Consider the following 15669-nt stretch of genomic DNA (forward strand, 5'->3'; position numbering starts at 1 on the left):
GGGTAATAAAAGGGCCCGAGCGCACGTGCTCGTGGCCAGTTACTGCACCGAATCTCCTGGTGTCCGTCTCAGTTACTCACGTCATGTGGGCCTGAGGCCCGACACCACAGTGGCCTTGAACTTAATGGTACTATCGCATCTCCAACTGTTCCTGGCCGAGAGTTTGTATAACAGCGCAACAGAAGAGGAAGACAACAGTGACGTGTCCCTCATCAATACATTACGCTGTAAAGCCTGGGTTTGGAGCTGTAGGAGAACAGAGAGCTTGGGCTAGCAATGAACCAGAGACATCAATGTTTACAGAGAAGACATTCCAAGGGCATTGATGAAGAGACACTGACACACTAATACCCAGATGGGCGTTCCATAGGTCTGACCTTATACTGCGTCTGAGCGGCTGCACAAGTCAGGACCCAGGGTCTGTGCTGAGTGAAGGCCATCGACTGATCGTCAGCATGTGAGAGGATGCAGAACTCTGTCTCTTTCATTCCACAGTTGCTCGAGCAGAAGTCAGTAGTAGCAGCAAACTGCCAACCCCAAGGGCTAGAAAGAGAGATTACACCACGCTATTTCACCACCCCTTGCATCACAGTCACACCTCAGTGAGCAAAAATCTCTAAAAACTGAGCTAGTGAGTGCACAAAGGAACTATTCACTATGTGGTATGTAGCTGGTCCCCTGACAGAGTGAGAGCTGTATGCAGTCTGCCCCTTTCAACACACCGAGGGCCTGACATAACAGCTTTTGACATTCACTCCATGGAGGCACAGGCTGCTTGGGCTTCCTAGCCACCTGCACCCACAGCTGGCTCTTCTCCTCTGAAAGGCCTAGCAGCAGCGGCCGCAGTTTATACCTGAGGGGACACTTTGGAAGTGAGCGCTCACAGCTGGATGCAGCCTGCCTCTTTTTCATAACGCTGCATAACTCCCCAGAGTGGGACACAGATTCTCTGCTCCTAAGCAACTGCTGGCTCCTAGTATCCACCAGCACATGACTTGCTCCTTCCAAGGTATTGTCGATAGGCCCTGCTATCCCAGTCCATCCCAGGTCTGCTCTTTCAGGCAAAGTTTGGACAACGTCAAAGAGACCTGCACTAAATTGACATTCCCTGACGTCCCCCACTGAAGAGATGGAGATACAGACTGTCCACATCTGGATATTGTCCGTTACCAGGGGTCAACTGCACACCAACCCAGGATGGTGTCTGGGAAATCGAGGCAGCTGTTCATCCCAGAGGTGGTCTCCCACACTAGACCTTCATCCCCTCCGCAAGGACCTTTGGAGACCACATTGGACTTGATCCTTAAAGAGGTAACTTTGGTGGGTCATAGACTGGAGACGATGGACGCAAAAATTACGGACCTCACCAATGAAATGAAGTCGATCTGTGCAGAGATCTCTGGTTTCCATGACAAGGTGGAGATGCTGGACCACCGCTTGTGCTCTCTCGAATCCAGGACCGGGCTCCTGCCAGACAGGGACCTGGAACTTCGCGCTCTGTGCTACAAAATTGTGGACAGTGAGAACCGAAACCGCAGGGATAATGTGTTCTTCGACGGGATCTCTGAGAAAGCAGAAGGCACAGCTGTCAAAGGCTTTCTTCATGACTTCTTGCCAACCCTTATTGAGATTGCCTTTTTGCTTCTCTGCTTGAGATGCAAAGAGCGCATTGAATAAGGCCACGGATAGCCTCGATCTCATCTGCTCTGAGATTTATTATAACCTACTTCCTCTGACATGAGCAGGAACATCTGATCCTGATAGCTGGAAGGGTTTATGGGCCCTATGACTTTGATGGTCACAAAATCCAGGTGGCACAGACTTTACCAAAGAGACAAGTCATCAGAGAAAGTCTTTAGTCTCCCTCCGCCCACTCCTTTGCAAATGTGACATCAAATTTGACCTCTTCGAGCCGGCATGCATGTGGATTACCATGGAAGGCAAATTCAAGAACTTTTTTGATCAAGAGGGATTGCAGGCCTTTTTATATGGACTACATGAAGGAGCCATTGACATTTCCCAAGGCCCTCCTGATCTCTCTGCCATGGAGGGGGATCCTCTTGTCCTGTGGAGCTCTGAAACACCTTCACAGGCGCCTAGGCACCAGTACAAAAATCATTGCATGCAAACATGACAAGGAGAATATATTAAAAGTAATGGCAGAACACATGCAGGACGCAGGGAACTACTAATCCCACTCAACACTGCAGGCAGGTCGAACCTGCCTGCAGTCTGATGGCTGCTGTATTGGATACCAATATTGATCCCTCAGGATTCATCCGGCCTGCAGACCAAGGGCCTGATTTAGATCTTGGCAGATAGGTTACTCTGTCACAACGGTGACGGATATTCCATCTGCCGAAATATAAATCCCATAGAATGTTTTCGAATGTATATTTTGGGGACAGGATATCTGTCACCATTGTGAATGAGTAACCCATCCGCAAAGATCTAAATCAGGCCCGGTGTAAAGTAGATCGTTATGATGTTGTTTTTTTTCTCCAGAGTTTTATTTAGCGCAAACTTGACCCGAATGTATCAGAGCACCTTTATGAGCACCAGTTGCTTACAGATGGACACATTCAAATATTTTATTTTTTTCTTTTATTTATAAAGCACTCATATACCCTAAGGTGTCTTAACACTGTCTTGGGACAAGAGGGCGAGATTGGAAAAGCCTGAAAACTGAAGTAAAGAAAGTTTAGGTTTTCTGAATAAAGAGCCATGTTTTAAGGGAGAATATTAAGTGCATATTCCAAATCATGTGGAAGAGCAGTCCATAGTTTGACTGTTTCAACCACAAATCTTTTGCCCCCCCCAAAGAGATTTTTAAAATTTGGGACAATAACATTCTTTACTGTTAAGGATCGTAGTGATCTATTAGGGATAAACCAGGAGAGGTTTATTTTTAGTGTGTAGAAGACTGAAGAGGCTATTTGGTTGACTTGGCTGTTAAAAGTCTGCCTATTATCGAAGATGACATCTAGGTTTCTCACTTTTTCTACTGGTTAGGGTAGAGTTCCCAAATCTTTGGCCCACCAACTAGGTGACCAGAAAGCAGTTACCAAAAAGGACAATTTCTGTTTTTCCTGAGTTGAATTTTAAGCAATTTTTATTCATCCAGTCACCGATGTGTGCTATAAGGTTTTGGAAACTGATTGCACGTGGACTGGGTTGTCTGAGACCGAGACCACAACTTGGGTGTCATCAGCGTATGATACAACTGTCAACCCAAAGGATTTTACTAGTTTGGTCAGTGGTGTGATATAGAGATTAAAAATGGTGGGATTTAGAGAAACCCCTTGGGGGACTACACATGGAAGGGTGATTGTATTGTAGACAAAATCTTCCAAAGCTACATATTATTCCCATTGGGATCGAAAGGACATTAGGAAGGTCATGGCGGATCCTCTGATTCCTAGTGAAAAGAGGCAGTCAATCAGAATAGTGTGATTGATTGTGCCGAATGATGCAGAGAGGTCTAACAATCTTAGCACAGCGTTTTCTCCTCTATCTATGGATGCTCTTATATTCTCAGATGCCACTATGAGTGCGGCTTCTGTACTGTGATGGCTTCTGAAGCCAAATTACATTTCATTTCATGTTTGTGACTGATGGGGTCATCTTTCTCCCTGGCTGTCTTTGACTCATTTGTTCATTGTTGTTCATTATTAAAAGTTTGATACTCGAGCAAAAACAAACATCCACTTCCCCTCACCTCCCCTCCCGCAGAATACCATGCTATGTTATGCTCCACTTGTTGGCAATCTTTACAGGTGATTATTCTTATTAGTATTATTATTATTAATAATGGCTCTTATTAAGCGCAGACATACCATCCTGTTAGGGTCCCATGGCACTGCTGCAAGAGCTCTGGCAGATATTAACAACAGAGTTAGGAATAATTAGAATATCGAGGTTCTTAACCCTTTTTTGAATAATCTATGGTCCGTAATGGCCCAAAGGTGTATAGGGAGCTGGTTCCACAATTGAGGGGTTAAGTGGGAAAATGGTCTGCCACCATTTCTAACAGTTAATGCCCTATTGTGGAGTAGTAGATATTTTCCTCCTGACCGGTTATTACCAATTGGCTATCATCTGCATACGAGATAACATCAAACCCATATGATCTGATTACCCTTGCCAGCATTGCAACGTAAATGTTGAATAGCATGGGCTGAGTGCCAACACCTGAGGGACTCCCTTCTCAGCTACTGGATGTTCATCAGCCAGTTGAGGGCTTTTCCTCCGACACTAATCTCCTCTAACCTTTGTGTTAGGATTGTGTGGGAGATGGTGTTGAAAGCAGCCAATAGATCTAATAAAAGCAGCATTGATGCATTTCCCTCATCTAGAGAAAGTCTTATGTTGTCTATTACTTCTACGAGTGTAGTTATGACACAAAAAACTCTACTCAAACACCCCTCCATCACCCCCCAAAGGTATGGCCTATGTGGTTATGGTCCACATGGCTGCATTAAAGTGCTCAGACACAGTATGTCTTGTCTTCTCATCAATTACCCTTCCACTTAGCTTGCAGGCATTGGAGCAGGCCTCTCTCTTTCATGTCATTGCTCACCCATCCTCTGATCTTTGCCATAGCCAATGTCCTGAATTGTTTTGCGGGGGTGGGAGCTTGTCCCAACCACCCACATTTCCTGATGACCACTTGTCCCTATGGCCTTCCAGATGCAATGGTCCCCCAGGTCTAGACCTGCTGACTACAGTTGATAGGACACGCAGTGCAGTGCACCTGATTGCATAACTGGTTTGTGGTTTTCATAGCATATTGTTTATTTGTGCATTGTTCTTTTTTCCCTCCTGAATACTTGTTCTTTTCTCCCTCCTCATCTTTTCGGTTTTCTCTTTCTTTTTTACATCTCTCTTGGGTATTCGCTTAGGTTCCTTCTCTTTTTTGCATGCTCTTTCTATTGCTTATCCCGCCCTCCTCCTATCTGTTCTCGTCAGCCCTTTCAACATCCCGTGGACTGCCTGAGGGATCTAGCTAACCTCTCCGCCTGCCCTACAGCGTTCACAACCCTTAGGCTCCCCCCCCTTGGCTCCCGCGAACTTCATGTTCCAAGCACAAGTCCTTATGCATTCTTTCCTGGAATGTCAACAGTCTTACACATTACATCAAGCGTAAAGAGTGCTCTCCTATCTCAATGCCAAACATACCAACATAGCTCTCCTCAAGGAGACGCACCTCACTGAGACAGAAGCTGAGAAGCTCCAGCAGGATTGGGTGGGCAAAGAGATACACAGTTGCTGTCCTCTGCGAGTAGTAGATGACTTAACGGAGCCCTGGAAACATGGAGTAGCCATCTCAAGTCAAAAGACTATGCCCCATGTGTTGATAAATACCTGGGTTGATCCGGAGGGTCGCTATGTGTTCTCCAAACCAAAGGTACTATGCGTAGGTTAGGTGTATGCCTCCATGGGTCCGAAGTGCGCCTTCCTTCTTCAACTCACCCATGTCTTAACGGAGATAGATACCGCCAACATCCCGATAGGTGGGGACTGAAACCTGTCCCGAATTGTGGTCTTAGACCACCCCGGTCCAATTGACATATTCAAAAATGTACTCAGAACCCTCCTAGGAGATATTGGGGCTGATCATAGCCTTTGCAACGTATGGTGGTCCTTGCATCCAACGGACCAGGAATACACATACATATCCCCGGTTCATGGCACGCAATCACAGTTGAATTTTTTACTGAAGGCCCAGCTCTTGGTTCCGGCTCTCTGCAAAACTTTAATACTAGAGAATGCACTTTCGGACCTCTCCCCTATAGCACTACAGGCTGATTTGTGTTTGTCAAGGCCAATTTGCAAGCCCTGGCGTCTCCACTTGTCCCGCTACAATCACCCGGTGGGCAAGAACAAGCTCAAAACACACGTGCATAACTATCAGGAGCACATTGACAGTTCGTTGACTCTGCCCTAACCTTGTGGGCAGCGGTGAAGATGGCCATGAGGGTGCAGCTAATGAGGGGCGCTGGCCTGTCCAACAGGTAGGAGGAAGAATGTCTGAAGCCACTGGAAGTGGATATAGCCTGCCTCAAGCTCTCTTACACAGCCCACCCTTCAACTATTACCAGGCGTGCATGGACTTCAGTACCCTCTTTATCTCCAAAGCTGAGTATGCACTTCAGAAGTTGAAGTACCAGCACTATGAACAGGGAGAGAAGGTGGACAGCTACTGGCAGCGTGGCGCAGACAGAGGGAGGCGGGAATGGCAATTCCTGCTATCATCATTGATTCCAGGGCACTGGTCACCTAGCTGCAAAAAATCGCAGGCACATTTGCATCTTACTAGAGGGTCCTAGACTGGTGGAGGGACAGCTACTGCTGCCCAACCGTCCAGTTCATCTTTTTTGGACGAGATCACTCGCATCAGAAAGGGGAGAAAGAAAAACCCAGGGGCAGCAGGAGGGGCAGGAAACACAGGAGGTACAAGAATGGACACAAGGAGCCAGAATGTTTTGAAGAAATAGTGGGTGTGCCATCTAGAGATGAGCAAGGCGAATTGCAGGTCATGAATCTGTCCAATAGATGTTTGAGTAATGATGAATTGTCAGTTTTGAAGAGGGGATTGTCTTTTTGCCCAATATACAAATGTGATTACACAGATTTAGAGATTGATTTGTTTCATTTTTCCCGCAAATTGAAGTTGAAATGTTTCTTTGCAGAACATGACAGGCCTGTGAATGTTAATGCAGCATCTAATAAAAATTGTGAGATGACTATCAATGATTTACGTAATAATCACTTGCTGTTATCCATTACTGAAGGGGAGGATTTGGGAGAGGAGGATGTGGCTGGGATGTTAAATGTATCAACTGACTATAGTTGTTCTAGTGGACTCAAACCCAAATCTAAGTTTGTACCACAAGGGGGACAGTTCATGGCGATTGATTTGTATGTGAGGAAAACCTTGGAAGAGCTACACAAGACACAAGATTTGAATTGGAAAATAAGGAAAAAGACCAAAGATAATTTGACAACAGGGGAACGCGTTGCCCTCAGATATTTAAGATCAGACAATAGCATTGTTATACAGCCCTCTGACAAAGGGGGAAACATTGTTATTATGAATAGGGTGGACTATAGCGGAGAAATTAGATGGCAACTGGGGGATGGGACCTGTTATGTTAAATTGATGACAAATCCTATTATAGGGGCGGCACATGAGATCAATGAGAGATTGTAAACTTGGAAAGAGGAAGGGATGCTTGATGAAGCAGAACACAAGTACTTGAGCATCAGTAAACCCTCCTATCCTTTTATTTACATCTTACCTAAGGTGCATAAATCTAGCACGCACCTACCGGGTAGGCCCATAGTATCTGGGATGGGCAGCATGACAGAACACTTATCGGAGTTTGTAGATTCTTTTTTAAAGCCTTTGGTGACTAATCTTCCCTCATATATCAGGGACACCATGGACGTCCTGAATACGTTGGAGGATGTGACATGGGAGGAGGGATATATTCTGGTTACCATGGACGTAGTAGGATTGCATACCTGTATACGTATGGATAATGGTTTGGCAGGATTGAAACATTTTTTGGGCAGTAGGAATGTGAGCTTGAGGGAGCATTCCAATATGTTGGTCGAAATGGCCAGTTTAATATTGACGAACAATTATTTTGTGTTCGAAGATCTATGGTATCACCAAATTAGAGGGACAGTTATGGGCTCCAGGTTTGCTCCCTCTTACGCGAACCTTTTCATGGGTTGGTTCGAGAGGGAGCATGCCTGGAGCAGAGGAGCACATAAATGGATAGACAACATTTTATTTTGGACTCGATTTATTGATGATGTCCTGATGATTTGGAGAGGAACGATTACTGATTTACAAGAGTATTTTCAATACTTGAACCAAAATGATTTCAATGTGGCTTTCACATTGGAATACAGCCAAACACATATAGTGTTTTTGGATGTGGAGTTAATTGTAGAAAAAGATAAGATCATTAGTAAATTGTACAGAAAACCTACTGCAACCAATTCAATTCTTAGGGCTGACAGTCACCATTCGAAAGCAGTGATTCGAGGAATTCCTTATGGGGAAATGGTGAGGACGAGGAGAAACTGTAGCAAGGACAGTGATTTCTTATCAGAACTGGATGCCTTGCAGAATAGGTTAACTCAGAGAGGGTATAACAAACAAGAGATTAGCAGAGCAAGGAACAGGATATTGGGAGCAGATAGGAAACTGACACTGACTCAGAAAACGAGGAGTCAAGTTTCCAGGGGTCGAGTGGCTTTCATTTCTAAGTATTGGGAGAACAGAGCAGATTTACTGAAAGCACTCAATAAAAATTGGCATCTTCTTAAGAGTGTCCCGCAATTAGGATCATCGTTGGGGGAGCGGCCTGTAGTAATTTACAGGAGAAGCCCCACGGTAAAGCAAATGATTACCAGAAACTATTTAGAACCCATGAAGAAAAGACAAGCAGACTGGCTATCTCAGACTCCTGCGGGTTTTTATACTTGCGGTTTTTGCAACATATGTGGATTTGGCCTGAATAAGACTAAGAGCTTCAGATTTAACACCGAGCAAGTGCACATGATTAAAGAATTCATTAACTGCAATAGTGAGGGTGTTGTTTACGCGATTCTATGCGACTGTAACAAAGTATACACTGGGAGCACTAAAAGAAAACTTAAACTACGAATACAGGAACATGTTAGATCAATACAGAATCGAGATGATAAGTCACCCATTTTTCAACATATTAAAACACACCATTGCTTGAAGACTCAAATTAGATTTCATGGTTTACAAAAAGTAATGCCTTCGAAGAGAGGAGGAGATTGGGTTTTGCGATTACGACAGCAGGAATCCAGGTGGATCAGTCGTTGCAGGGCAGTGCAATGTGGGCGCAATACTGAGCATGAGCTACACCACTTTCTCTGAGTTATCAATGGGTAATATTGAGTGAGCGTAGTCTCTTTGTATAGTGTTCATTGAGCTATAGGGGATGTTTATATGACTAGGACATGCTAGAACGGCTTTAACAAAGATTAGATTTCCCCAACTGTAATGATTGTGTATTGGATAAATAGTTGGTAATTGGATTTGGTATTGAATATGGGGACACATATGGTTAAGTCGCGCGAAATCAGAAGCGCTATAATGATTGATGGGTTCTGTTGAGAAAATTCTCTCCATCGGAGAGAATGTTATTGAGGTCTGAAGGGCAGTCTTCAACTTGACGTGATTAACAGAGATATAGCATATAGGTAGCGATAGATTTAGTCAAACCCGTTTTCCATGATGGGATTGTTGATAAAGTAATCAGGGATATTGAGATAGGGAGAAGATGATGTACACCTGGTTTTGCGGTGAATAACCAGGCTCGGACCAGAGAGGCGCACTTGGTTCAGGCTGAGGTCACGATGGGGATTGGCCGGGAAGGGAACCGGAAATACTAGATGGAAAAGGGCGGCCATTATGATGTCTCAGAGGAAGCCACTTGGTACTAATAGGTTACGGAATCTTCCATGAAGGGATTGTTGATATAGTAATTGGCAATATTCAAAATAGGGAGAAAGACGATGTGCACAGGGTTTGCAGCAGATAACTAGACTCGGACCAGAGAGGGCGCTTGGTTCAGGCTTAGGTCACGATGGTGATTGGCTGGGGAAGGAAACCGGAAATACTAGATTGCAAGGGGCAGCTATTATGATGTTATAGCGGAAACAACTCGGTACGGACCAGATAGGGAACACGTACAGGATTAATCGCTTTAGAGAAATGCAGGTGATTAGTTGTAGCACGAACGGTGAAAGGGAACCGGAAATATGTGATGGGAATGGACGGCCAGTATACGGTCTTAGCGGAAGTAACCTAGAACGGACCTGAGTGGGAACACAATTAAAATTGAGCGCGGAACAGGGAAGTCAGTGATTGGTTACATTAGGGTTTAAATAGCGGGAACTTGAGAGAAGAAATTGCATGCAGGCTAAAGGACCGGCCCGTCGCCACGAACAGAAGACTTCCCGTGGATATTTATTTTATTTATTTATTTATTTTATATTCTTATAAAGCGCCAGACTAGACCCCCGGAGGGGTATCTCCGCGCTATTGCTGCACCACGAGAGTGTGCTAATTCCGAGAGTGTGTCCAATAGAAGGGTGCAGAAGCTGGAAAGCAATTATTTGTCAGGATACAAATACGTTTTTAAAGTCTTCCGGAAACTCAGATGACTGGGAATTGATCTGAGTTCTGGAGGCAAAGAATTCCAGAGTGCTGGTCCGGCATAAGCTAATGCACGGCCACCTTGTCTGGCCTTTTTTACTCTTGGTATCTGCAAGAGCTGCTGATGACTGGAGCGCAGAAATCGCCCAGGGATGTAGGACTGAAAGATCTTAGTCATGTATTCAGGGCCCTCCCCTATCATGCTCTTATGAATAGTGCATAGAGTTTTGAATTGGACTCGCTTCCTCACTGGAAGCCAGTGGAGTCTCACCAGCAGGGGACTGGAAGGAGTCCTTGCTGGAACATTCAGGACAATCCTTGCTGCTGTATTTTGGATTACTTGCAATTTACTGAGCTGCTCCTCGTTAGCTCCGAGGAGCAGCCCATTGCAGTAATCCACCCTGCTGATGACCAAAGCCTGCACGAGCGTTTTTCTGTGATGGTCTGGTATGTAGGGGAAGACTCGTCTCAACATCCCAATAGCCCGGAAGCAGGTACCAGCAACCTGATTAACATGTCCCTTAAAGGTAAGTTGCTGATCAAAGAGCACTCCCAGGTTCCTGACAGAACTCTTGGGGGTGGGGACAGGACCTAGCTCCACGGGCCACCAGTCAGATGACCAATATGTTGCCGCTTGTCCAAAACACATAACCTCCGTTTTCCCCACATTACACTGCAGACAGTTAGTTGACATCCAGTCTGCAATGGCTCTCATGCCATCTGCAAAAGATCTTTTTATTGCAGATGTGAGAGTTTTAAAAGGGAAAAGGAGTTGGGTGTCGTCAGCATACGACACCGGGGTGAACCCGAAAGATCTAGCTAAGTTGGCTAGGGGGGCCACATACACATTAAAGAGTGTAGGACTAAGGCATGAGCCTTGTGGCACTCCCTTATTGAGCTCCCTTAGCGTGGATTTGTGGGAGCCCAGCCTAACTTCTTGGACACGACCAGTCAAAAAGCTCTTCATCCATGTCAGAGCCTCTCCCTCCACACCCACCTCACCTAGGCGGTCAAGAAGCACCGTGTGAGACACCGTATCGAAAGCGGCGGAAAGGTCCAACAGCACCAGAATCATAGAGCTGCCATCATCCAGTGCCATTCTGATGTTGTTGGTCACTGTCTGAAGGGCTGATTCTGTGCTGTGGTTTGGCCTGAAACCAGATTGTGAGTAGTCCAGGCCATCCGTCGCTTCCAGATGTTGAGAAAGATAGGTGTTCACGTGCCTCTCAGTAACCTTGCCCAGGTAAGGCAGGAGGGAGATAGGTCGTAAATTGGAGAGGTCTGTCCAAGGAGAAGATGCCTTTTTTCTGATCGGGTTCACCACCGCCCTTTTCCAGTCTGCAGGAACCTGGCCTTTTGTTAGGGAGATGTTAATCACATCCAGCATGTGCGGTCCCAAAAAAGAAATCATGGGGCCGACCATTTTAGTTGGAATAAGGTCATTTGGCGACCCGGATTTAATGTGGCTGCAGAAGGAAAGCAGCTCTGTGTTGGTAATCGGAGGAAAAGATGAAAGGGTGGGTTTGTTGCTAGATACCAATATTTGAGGAAGGGGGTGGCCTATGTTAGTAATTTTTATAGCGTCATTGGCTGCTACTATTTTTTCATAGATGTTGTTTATTTTATCCTCAAAATATCTCGAGACTTCATCACATAAGTCTTGTGAGAAGTCCTCAGAGCTGTCGCAAGCAGTCGGCTTAATAAAATTCTGCAGAATGTTAAAAAGCTCCTTAGAGCAGTTGCCAGCCTGTGCTATCTGCTGCGTTAGATGTTGTTTCCTGGCTTGCTTGATGTTTTTATAATACTTGGATTGAGTGTCTAAGAAAGCTACTCTACTGCTCTCGGTCTTCCCTTTCCTCCAAGCTTTCTCAGCTCGTCTGCAGTTTTGCTTTGCTACCCTCAATTCGTGGGTATACCAGCTATCTTGTTTGAGCACAGGATACTGTTTGTGTTTTTTTAATGGGGCTACAATGTCAATAGCTTGCTTAATAGAGACATTGAGCTTAGTTAAGGCCATATCAGCGGTGTCAGTTGCTGAAATTTCCGGATTTGTCCAGAATTCCTGGATTTTATTGGCAGTGACTTTATGCCACTCTCGTCGCCAAGTAGGGGGAAGAGGAGCACTCTTAACAGTTCTTACAGGGGTTACCAAAAGAAATTCAAGCATGGAGTGGTCTGTCCATGCTATTTCTTTTGCCGGGGAACAGATTACTTTAGCACAATTACAAAAAAGTAAATCTAGCGTATGTCCTCCTTTATGGGTGGGTCCATGATTTTGTAATTCCAGACCTAAGTTAGAAAGGTCTGTAATCAGGGCAGTGGCATCAGAATGTGTGGGTAGATCAACATGTGTATTAAAGTCTCCCAGAAGAAGAAAATCTTCTTTAGATTTAATGTGAGGGGCTAAGATTTCTTGAAGATGAAGAGCAAAATTCGTAGTGGGTCCTGGAGGTCGGTATACCAAAGCACCTTTCCAGGTTATATGATTGGTGAGAGTGAATTTAAAAATCATTATTTCTAGCTGAGGGTGCATGTGTTGCTCACTAATAGTAACTTTTATACAGATAAGACTTTTAGAGAAAGGATTCAGGTAAATGGGGGTGTAGTGATAGAATAGCATGACTCTTTGCGAAGGGTTTCTTTAGAGGATTGATATTAACTAAGTTATTTTTATGTATATTTTTTTAGTTTTTGTCTACAACAGAACTTAATGAGAAGAGTGGAATTTGTTGTGATCAGGTGAGATTAAAAATGTATCAAATCATGATAGCACTAGTGTAGTTTCGAGCATGTCCTTTAGATATTTGATACGCACAATATATTTATATTGTTTGGTATGCATATTTTTTTCACAGATGCAGAATCCATGAATAGAACTTGAGTCATTTAGAGGAACGTGAACGTTGGATTGGAACTATTTAATAGTTTCAGTGGTAAGCCGTTATGGGTGGGCACACCTAGAGATTTTATGGTACACGATCTTGATGATGTTTATATTTACTGAATGTCTTTTTTCAGAAGACATAATAAGACACGTTGAAGGAAGGAAGGGAAGTTGAGGTCCTTTCATGAACCAAATTGAGGATATAGGTGAGACTTTATCTAATTGTTGAGCAATACAGGTATAATGATGATACTTGGTAGGAATTAAAAGTTGGGTGCTTTAACAATAAGCAGAGAGTGCAGGTTTGCAGTTAGAGTAAGTATAATATCAGGGCATAGGTGCTAGTGTTCTCATATTTACTCATACTCAACAGTTTCCCCTAATGCGGCCAAGTGCTTAGGACGACAATGAGTTTTCAAGTAGCTGCAACCTTGTAAATACAGAAACAGGAGGGCTTGAGAGTCTATTATAATCTACAACAATTGGTGTATGGGACGTGTACCATATATATGTATATTGATTTGATGTTTCCATTACAGGTTTTGCATATTGTTGCTATTTGGTTGGATATACACTGGCTAAAGTGAACTGTGTCTGTGAATAGTCATTTGGAGGTAGGCATTTGAAAAGTTTAGCACCTTAAAACTTGGGATAAATCCTGTGAGGTCTGGAAATATGCTTTTGAAGTTGTTTAATTTAAATGTATAAAATTTAATGCATGTTAGATTGTTAAGTAGGCAGGTGGAATGGAATGTATATTTATTCGATAGAGATTTCCATGAAGCACTGTGAATTGAGGAATGGATTATATTGTGGTCACAATGAATGTAATGTATTTTTCTTTGTTTGATTCATTTTTTCTACAGCCCTGATGATGTTCGTCACCGGACGAAACGCGTCGGCTGTCTGATGTTGTGATTAGTTTGGATTGATTTGGAAATATTGAAGTGGGATTTGGAATCTGTCGTCATTTTTGTGACTGAGACTTGAATAAAGCATGAATTTGGGAATCAACGAACTTTGACCCAGTGATATTTATATTAATTGGAATCCGCTCCCTCGAATCATTGGAGTTGCATTGGTCAATTTGTGGATCTTCAAACGGTGGATCCGTCTGGGGTTTCGAGCGGACAATCAGATCAAGATAAGACAATTTATTGTGGATTACACTTTCAAATTTGGTTATTTGCTGTGCTACAGTTCTTGTACCCTCACCGTTGTTCTTTTTGAGTACAGGGTCCTCTACTCCCCGGAAATTGTCCAGGGCCCAATGCAGATGAATGCCTTCGTGGATGTTATTCGCCTATCATGCAACTGAGAGGACAGTAGACAGCTGCTTCAGGGTGCGATCACCAAGGAGTACCTAGAGCAGGCCATCTTGGATCTACCCTATCACAAATCCCCAGGTGAGGATGGCTTACTGGCAGAGTTCTACAAATGGACCACATCCAAGGTGGTGGATCTTCTCTATGAGGCCTTCGCTGAGGCTGATTGCTCGGGCTCCTTGGGTTTACTGTCCCCAAACCAGGAAAGGACCCTCTCCTTCATGGCAGTTATTGCCCAATATCCCTGCTCAATTGAGATGTCAAGATACTGGCCAATATTCTAGCTGCTAAAATGAGTTCTCCCCTCTCTTATTCATTGTCTGCAAGTGGGGGTTGTCCCAGGCGGCTTATCACACAATCATCTTCCCACGTTAGCTCATGCAGTCTAGCTAGCAGCGGGTCCTATTAATGAGGCCTTGGCACTGTCATTGGACGCCAAGTAGGCCTTTGACAGGATAGAATGGGACTACCTGTGTGCCGCGCTCCAGATATTTGGCCTTGGTGATGACTTGATCTCCAGAGAGAGATGGCTCTACAACTCCCAATTGGTGCAGGCACATTCTTTGAGACCCTTCCGGGTCCGCAGGGGTACCCATCAGGGTTTCCCACTCTCCCCCCTGCTATTTCTCCTTGTGATGGAGCCTTTAGCGGCAACCCCGTGCCAATCGTATCAAATCATATGTATTCCTACACCCGGAGGTCCCTCAACACTGTATCTATAGGCAGATAACATCTTACTCGAGACCCTTCCGGGTCCGCAGGGGTACCCATCAGGGTTTCCCACTCTCCCCCCTGCTATTTCTCCTTGTGATGGAGCCTTTAGCGGCAACCCCGTGCCAATCGTATCAAATCATATGTATTCCTACACCCGGAGGTCCCTCAACACTGTATCTATAGGCAGATAACATCTTACTCACTTTATCAGCCTTACTCTCCTCCATCCCCGCGGTGCTGGAGACCATTGATGATTTTGAGGCAATATCCAGCTACAAGGTGAACTAAGGAACAAGCAAGGCCTTGCCACTGTCACAGACCACCACCTGCACCACCATCACCTGTTACCCATTCCAGTGGAAGAATTCCTGCCTCAGGTATCTGGGCATCCTAGTTAACAGAGGCCTAGAGCGTATGGGGGTGGATAACCTGGACCCACTTATATAGCGAATGCGACTGGACTTCGTGACGTGGTCCCACCGGAACCTCTCTCTCTGGGGACAGAGTCAAGTGATAAAAATGGTTACCCTCCATAA

At 44.7% G+C, this 15669-nt stretch overlaps 1 long non-coding RNA gene across 1 annotated transcript in view; it reads left to right on the plus strand.

Annotated features, from left to right (window-relative positions):
* The window catches only part of LOC144782778 (uncharacterized), a 93322-nt gene extending 78247 nt beyond the window's left edge, over positions 1-15075 (plus strand). The window contains exons 3-4 of the long non-coding RNA XR_013601257.1: positions 13634-13708; positions 13961-15075. This is a non-coding gene — a long non-coding RNA (uncharacterized LOC144782778). The remainder of the gene's footprint in view (positions 1-13633; positions 13709-13960) is intronic.
* Positions 15076-15669: the final 594 nt, after the last annotated feature.

Source organism: Lissotriton helveticus, chromosome 9 (genome assembly GCF_964261635.1).
Source record: "Lissotriton helveticus chromosome 9, aLisHel1.1, whole genome shotgun sequence".
Lineage (NCBI taxonomy): Eukaryota > Metazoa > Chordata > Amphibia > Caudata > Salamandridae > Lissotriton > Lissotriton helveticus.